This window comes from Phocoena phocoena, chromosome 1 (assembly GCF_963924675.1).
Source record: "Phocoena phocoena chromosome 1, mPhoPho1.1, whole genome shotgun sequence".
Classification (NCBI taxonomy): Eukaryota; Metazoa; Chordata; class Mammalia; order Artiodactyla; family Phocoenidae; genus Phocoena; species Phocoena phocoena.
In genome coordinates, this window is record NC_089219.1 from 6,205,490 (window position 1) to 6,214,143 (window position 8,654).

Sequence of the window (8,654 nt, forward strand, 5' to 3'; positions counted from 1 at the left end):
CAAAGATGGCACTGTAGAATAGTAAGGAAAGGACATTCTTCAATAAATGGTGCTCAGTCAAGCAGATATTCATATGAAAAAAATTAAGCTTGGCATTTACCTTATACTAAAAGTGAAGTCAATTCTTGATAAGTTGTAGGCCTATACACAGAAGGTCAAAAATAAAATTTCTAGAAGATAACATAGGAGAATATATTCATAACCTTAGGTAAGGAAAGATTTCTTAAGTTTTGGAAGTCCTAGCCACGGCAATCAGAGAAGAAAAGGGAATAAAAGGAATCCAAATTGGAAAAGAAGTAAAACTGTCACTGTTTTCAGATGACATGATACTATACATAGAAAATCCTAAAGATACCACCAGAAAACTACTAGAGCTAATCAATGAATTTAGTAAAGTTGCAGGGTAGAAATTCATACACAGAAATCCCTTGCATTCCTATACACTAACAACAAAGGATTGGAAAGAGAAATTAAGGAAACAATCCCATTTACCATTGCAACAAAGAATAAAATACCTCAGAATAAACCTACCTACTGAGGCAAAAGAGCTGTATGCAGAAAACTATAAGATACTGATGAAAGAAATCAAAGATGACACAAACAGATAGAGAGATATACCATGTTCTTGGATTGGAAGAATCAATATTGTGAAAATGACTATACTACCCAAAACAATCCATAGATTCAATGCAATCCCTATCAAATTACCAATGGCATTTTTCACAGAACTAGAACAAAAAATTGTACAATTTGTATGGAAACACAAAAGACCCCGAATAGCCAAAACAATCTTGAGAAAGAAAAACGGAGCTGGAGGAATCCAGCTCCCTGAGTTCAGACTATATGACAAAGCTACAGTAATCAAGACAGTATGGTACTGGCACAAAAACAGAAATATAGATCAATGGAACAGGATAGAAAGCCCAGAGATAAGCCCACACACCTATGGTCACCTAATCTATGACAAAGGAGGCAAGAATATACAATGGAGAAAAGAGAGTCTCTTCAATAAGTGGTGCTGGGAAAACTGGAGAGCTACATGTAAAAGAATGAAATTAGAACACTCTTTAACATAAATCGCCATACACAAAAATAAACTCAAAATGGATTAAAGACCTAAATGTAAGGCCAGACACTATAAAACTCTTAGAGGAAAACGTAGGCAGAACAAACACTCTTTGACATAAATCGCAGCAAGATCTTTTTTGACTAACATCCTAGAGTAATGAAAACAAAAATAAACAAATGGTACCTAATGAAACTTAAAAGCTTTTGCACAGCAAAAGAAACCATAAACAAGATGAAAAGACAACCCTCAGAATGGGAGAACATATTTGCAAACGAAACAACTGACAAAGGATTAATCTCCAAAATATACAAACAGCTCATGCAGCTCAAACAACCCAATCAGAAAATGGGCAGAAGACCTAAATAGACATTTCTCCAAAGAAGACATACAGATGGGCAAGAGGCACATGAAAAGACACTCTACATCACTAATTATTAGAGAATTGTGAATCAAAACAATACAATGAGGTATCACCTCACACTGGTCAGAATGGCCATCATCAAAAAATCTTCACACAATAAATGCTGGAGAGGGTGCAGAGAAAAGGGAACCCTCTTGCACTGCGGGTGGGAATGTAAATTGATACAGCCACTATGGAGAACAGTATGGAGGTTCCTTAATAAACTAAAAATAGAACTACCATATATGACCAGCAATCCCACTACTGGTCATATACCCAAAGAAAACCATAATTTAAAAAGACACATGCACCCCAATGTTCACTGCAGCCCTATTTACAACAGCCAGGACATGGAAGCAACCTAAGTGTCCATCAACAGAGGAATGGATAAAAAAGAAGTGGTACATATATACAATGGAATATTATTCAGCCATTAAAAGGAACGAAACTGGGACATTTGTAGAGACGTGGATGGACCTAGAGACTGTCATACAGAGTGAAGTAAGTCAGAAAGAGAAAAACAAATATTGTATATTAACGCATATATGTGGAATCTAGAAAAATGGTATAGATGATCTTATTTGCAAAACAGAAATAGAGACACAGACTTAGAGAACAAAAAACATGGATAACAAGGGGGAAAGGGGAGTGGGATGAACTGGGAGATTGAGATTGACATATACACACTACTATGTATAAAATAGATAACTAATGAGAACCTACAGTATAGCACAGGGAACTCTACTCAGTGCTCTGTGGTGACCTAAATTGGAAGGAAATCCAAAAAGAGGGGACCTATGTATACGTAGAGCTGATTCACTTTGATGTACAGTAGAAACTAACACAACATAGTAAAGCAACTATACTCCAATAAAAATTAATTAAAAAATAAAATTTCTAGAAGATAACATAGGAGAATATGTTCATAACCTTAGGTAAGGAAAGATTTCTTTCATAGGACACCAAAAAAAAGAAAAAAAGAAAGAAATTGATGATTTGAACATCTTACAGGAAAAACCCAAACGAACTTTTTGGCCAACCCGATATATTAAAATTAAGAATATGGGGCTTCCCTGGTGGCACAGTGGTTGGGAGTCGCCTGCCGATGCAGGGGACACGGGTTCGTGCCCCGGTCCGGGAAGATCCCACATGCCGCGGAGCGGCTGGGCCCGCGAGCCATGGCCGCTGAGCCTGCGTGTCCGGAGCCCGTGCTCCGCAACGGGAGAGGCCACAACAGTGAGAGGCTCGCGTACCGCAAAAAAAAAAAAAAAAAAAAAAAAAGAATATGCAAAAGGTTTAAATACAAAACAAATTCTTATAAATCAGCTTATAATCCAATAGAAATATGGGGAAAATGTTTGATCAGGTACTTTACAGAGGAGATACTGAGATGACTAATGAACATGTGAAGAGATGCTCAGCCTTATTAATCACAGGGAAATGTAAATTAAAACCACCATTGTACACCCGACGGCTAAAAGTAAAAGACAAACAATACCAAATTGTGCTAAGTATGTAAGCAATACACACTGCCGTTAGGAGTGCACATTTGTACACCTTTTGGAAAACTGTTGAGATTATCTACTAAAGGTCAACATATATTTACCCTGAAGTGCCATTTCTGAATATATACCCAAAAGAAATGCGTGCATATATATACCAAAAACATGTATTACCGTGTCCAAGTAGCATTATTATAATAACCCTAAAACAGAAACAGCCCACATGTCTGTCAACAGAAGGATGGATTAATACCTTAGGATATATCCACACATTACAACGCTGAAAATGAACCAGAGCCACGTGGATGACTTTCAAAATCAAAACGATCAACAACAACAAAAACCCAGACACAAAAGAACACATACTTCTGATCTTATTTACACAAAAAATTTTTTAAAAGGCTGACCTAGGGAATTCCCTGGCGGTCTAGTGGTTAGGACTCGGTGCTCTCATTGCCGCAGCCCCAGGTTCGATCCTGCTTCTGAGAACTAAGATCTTGCAAGCCAAGCATCTCAGCCAAATACTGAAGAAAAGAAAGAAGAAAAGGCTGAACTAAACCTAGAATTTAAGGATGCATGCTGCTGTACAGAAAGACTCGGGCTTGCCAGTCTGTAAACAGTGTCCTGCCCAGCAGGAAAGAAGGGCTTTGCACCAGAGTGTCACTAAACCCACTACTTAGTTCAGGTGCCTTTTTCCTTTCTTTTGTAGTAAGACTTTCCAGGTGAAGGAAGCAGTGCATTGATTTAAATCCTGGTACAAGCCCTGCATCTTGCTGCATACCGTCACTCTGAATAGCACAGCTGTGTATGTCCTAGGTTCACCTGGGTTCGCTTGTAGCTGCAGTGGACGGTTCCCACCATGCTGACAGTTTCCCACCTCAAGCTGCTGAGGTTTCTCCAGCACCTTGAGAGTCTGCACCTCCTCCAAAAGGTGTAGCTACAGTGCTGGGTAGCTAAGGCCCTCAGGGGCACCCCTCCACCAGAAGGGACTGGAAGATGGTAAATAAATGCCTCAGCGATCCATCCTACAGCAGGACAATGATAAAGCTTGTTCCATTTGTCTTCTCAGGGCGCCCCAATAGGACTGAGCCCCAGTTGCCCACACTAGTGACCTGGTCATTCATGTGTTTGTTATATTAGGTTTTCTCCCTTCCCCATCTTATTCTCCTTACTCCTGCTTCCTGGAATCACCTCCTACCAGCTTGGGCAGGAGAGGGGAGAGCAAACTAAGACGGGGGCATGCCTGTTACACCTATTTTTTTAAAAGCCTGAAAGCAATGAACATAAAAGTCAGAAAAGTGATTACCTCTTGGCAGAGACTGAGAGCAGAAGAGCTGGGTGATAGAGACAGCACGAGATGGATTTCTAGGGGATTGGCAAATATTCTGTCTAGACCTGACTGTGGTTCCACGTGTGTGATAAATCATGGAGCTGTTCGTTTTGTTTTTTGCACTTTTCGGTTATATTTCGTAATACAAAAGTTTAATAATTCATGGGCATGAAGATAAAAGATTAAAATCATTTGAAAACTTAATAGCTCTTAAATGTATTAGTTATATAAATAATGGTTAAGTGTTAGAAAGTCCCGTTTAGTAGGTTCAGAATTTTGACATATTGAACACATAGGTAAAGCACAAAAGCCACCGGAAACTTTCAAGATCCCAGTGAGCATAACCCAGGAGCTTCCGCTCTCAAGACCTGCCCAAATGTTGGCTTGCACTTCTCATGAATGCTGGGTGTTCACTGCTCTCTCAGGGGGACACAAATCAAAGTTGAGCTCGGCAGGCACTGGCCAGCAGCCCAAGCCTGGGGTTCCTGATCACCTGGCCGCTTCGAGAAAGAGGTTCTCAGGCGCCCCCGGGGAGGCTTCTTTCGCCAGGGTCTGGGAGCTGTCTCAACAGGGCTGCCAGATGGAGCACATCAAAATACAGGATGCCAGGGCTTCCCTGGTGGCGCAGTGGTTGAGAGTCCGCCTGCCGATGCAGGGGACGCGGGTTCGTGCCTCGGTCCGGGAAGATCCCACATGCCGCGGAGAGGCTGGGCCCGCGAGCCATGGCCGCTGAGCCTGCGCGTCCGGAGCCTGTGCTCCGCAGGGGGAGAGGCCACAGCAGTGAGAGGCCCGTGCACTGCAAAAAAAAAACAAAAACAAAAATACAGGATGCCAAATATTGCCTGGAACGTGCTGAGACGTAAGAATTATTTGATGTTTAACTGAAATTTGAATTTAATTGGGCGTCCTGCGTTCTCTCAGGTGACCCTGTGTCCCCGTGCGGCTGTATCCCAGCCCACGGACGAGGAGTCCACAGCCATCCTGGGTGCCACCGCCTTGATTCTAGAACCTGAGTCCAACATCCTTCAGCTCTAGCACAGCCTGACATCCAGACACTGGGTTCTTGCTCTGGCTCAGCTCAGATTCTAGCCACAACCCCTTTGTCCCAGCCTTTGGATGGCCCAGAGTCCAGGGTTTGGTGCCATAGGCTCCCTACAAGGAGGGCATATGTTCGGAAATAGTCTGAGAGTTCCCAGGCCCGTTCATAGCATTTCGTTTTAACCCATAACATACCTGTGCAGACACAAGAGTAACCACACAGCTTCTGCTGATGCCATCCTGTGTAGATCAAATAAACGTGTTTGAGCGTCTACCATGTGTTTGGCCCTCTGCGCGCCAGGTTCTGGAGGAGGGTGCAAAAGGAGTTGGATTATCCTGCCCTCCTGGAATTTGCAATGCAGACTCTGTGCATGTGTGTGTGAGTGTGTGTGTGTGTGTGTGTGTGAGTGTGTGTAGGGCACGGAAGCTTCCCTGAAGAGTGAAAAGCAGTGCTGAATGAAGGACACCCGGAATCTGTTAACTCTGCATAAATGAAGGGAAGGCACCTTTCTCTACAACACTTGTGGAAGCACGCGCTTTCACCAGCACGCACGCACACACACACGCACACACACACACTCCTGCAGCTCTGGTACTGCCCAGTCCTCCTGAACTGGGAGCCAAAAGGCAGCCTTACGGACAAACGGTCGATGGATGGGCAGGGGCGGCTGGAGGAGACAGAGAGGCTGAGAAAGGAGGGTGGAGCCCAGGCTGTGAGGTCTGTGCTGGTCTGATGATGTCGCCCCCCTCTCTCTCCTAGCCTGACCTGTGGAAAGCAGGCACTCCACAAACACTCGCTGGATGGACCTATGAGTGACCCCAAGCCTGACTGCGAACACTGCAGTCCTCAGGTGCTGCCGGAGGCTTGGGCCCCAGGGTCACTCAGTCCTGGGTTCGGGTCCCGGTTCAAGTCCAGCTCCAACCGTGAGTGCCAAGTGACGCTCGCCAAGCTTCAGGCTTCCGGATCCAAAAAACATGGTAGGGGGTTTTGCCCACTTCCTAAAGGTAGGATGATTAAATGAGGTTTAAAGTACATAAAAGCCTTAACACAAGGCCTGGCACAAGATCTGTTGTTAAAAATGTAATTCATAAAAAAAAAAAAAATGTAGCTGTGTGCTTTGCAGAAAAAGTATGTTTACAAAGTTAAAAAAAAAAAAGAATTCAGCCGTAGAACCATGAATCCTTGCGAGGGCGGAAAATGCTTTAAAAGCACAATCTCTCCTTCCCTTTGTGCCAGAGAAATACTAGACATGCCTCTGGCTCCCCCGCCGGCCCTCCCAGGCGCGGACGGAGAAGGTGGGGCTCTCCCACCACCTTGTGGACGCCCCGGAATGGCAGGTGACCGCTGCTGCTGCGGGGACCCACCTGGGGTCACCTCCCACCCTCCCCCTCCCCTTCCCTCTCTAGCATTGGAGTCCCAGCCGTTGGCTGAGCCGTTCCCACCACACTCAGGGGTGCAAAGGAACCGGCGTCCAGTTATTTATCGGTGGCTGATCTGGGCTTTGTCATGAACCATCACCAACTGCTGGCGTGGAGGGCATGACGGGTAGGCACAAACTTTGATCAAACCTGATATAAAGTTGAGTTCAGTCGGATCCTTTGAACCGTCCCTTTGGGTCTGACTTTGTCTCTTTAAGGTAACGGCCTCTGGGGCCTTGGTCCTCCTGTCCCTCTAGGGTGCGGCTGGGGGCAGGGCGGGGCTCGTGTGACCCCCTGGCCACAGGCTGGTCACCGTGTGCACTGCGGGGGCCAAGGGGATTTGGCGGACCCCTGATTTCCAGGTTCTGCTGTGAAGTGGGTGGGACCCTGCCTGGCCCTGTAGAGCCCTCTGCATCTCTCTGCTGGCCCCCAGCCGCCCCGTGTTCTCACTGCCCTCCCCCACTGAGGCGGAATATCCCCCCCTTCAGGTCATCCCCCCACAACGGGCCATCGCAGCTTTCAGTCCTGAGCAGGACCCACTCCTGCCCTCCCCCAACAGACTCCTGCCAGGGTTGGCGGAGGGCTGAGCCTTTACCCCCAGGGGTCCTCTCCACCCAGCCCCCCGTCGGCTTGGCCCCCTCCCAGCCTGCTGCCTCTGCCTTCCTTCCACGGTGCCCAGAGATGGCGGGTGGGCTTCGCTTGTTCCCTGCATGCCCTGTCTCCCTCTTTCCACTCTGGACTCCTGTCTAGACCCACGGATAAGACAGGGAATCTCGTCCACAGAGGGGGAGAAACACCGAGGTCCAGTCTGACCTTGGAGGGTTAAGAAAGGAAGCTTCTGACCTTGTAAGAGGTCAAAGGAATTTCTTAAGTCCTTTCTTTCTCAACAACACCTAGATTTCAAGCCTTTTCTCGGGCTGCAGAATCCTATTTTGAATATCAGAAAGGAGGTATTAACTTTTGTTTTCTTAGCATCCCCAGCGGTCCCCTCCCTCCCCTCCTCCAAGCTGATAAAAGCTAAACAAGCAGCTGGCACAGTACCTCTCACACCCACTTCCTCCAGGTCCTTCAGCCTCCCGTGAGGCTGGGTGTGACTGTGTCACTGAGTCCCGGCCAATGGAATGAGTGGGATGTGGGCCTCTTGCTAGCCTGGCTCAGGCAGAGCCCAGACGGAAGGAGCCTGGGTCCCTGAATGACGCTTTGGAGGTCCCCTGTGCATCAGAAACACCCCTTTGGACTTCACACGAGCCAAAAATAAGTGCCCATTGTGTTAAGCTCTTGGGATGTTGAGGTTTATAAGTTACAGCTGTGAGCTCTGCGCTAACAAAATAGCAGGTCATTGTGCGTAAAGACAAAATAGAAAAACACATTGGTATTTTTTCCAAACTGTTACTCCTCTTTAGAGATATGATAAGATGGAACCAGTCCCCTGATGGCTCATCCTCCCCCACCCGACCAGTGACCGATGGGGCGTCATTCCTCCGTGCTACGTCTCTCCCTGCTGATGTCACTGTCCACAGTTTGGCTTCCTGCGTGCACGTGATTCTCGAAAGACCGTCTCTGATCTCCAGACCTGTCTCTAGGGGCCTCCGTGCCTCAAAGGTCCCTCGAACTCATTCTGTATCAAAGCTACCCAGTGACTCGCCCCACCAGCCCAAATGCTCTGCTCTCCTTTGCCTGGGTGCTCAGGCTGGACACCTCCCTCCCTCCTCCCCATGCCCCCCACCTTCAACCTGTCACCAAGCCCTGTTGGTTTCACCCGCAAATGCCTAGGCAATCCACCACCTCTGTCTCTCCACCATCACTCACAGCCTCTCCTGCCTGGGCAGTTCTCTAAGATCCTCCCTGGTGCGCCCACCTGGGTCCCCTGATCCATTCCAACCCACTTTTCCACTC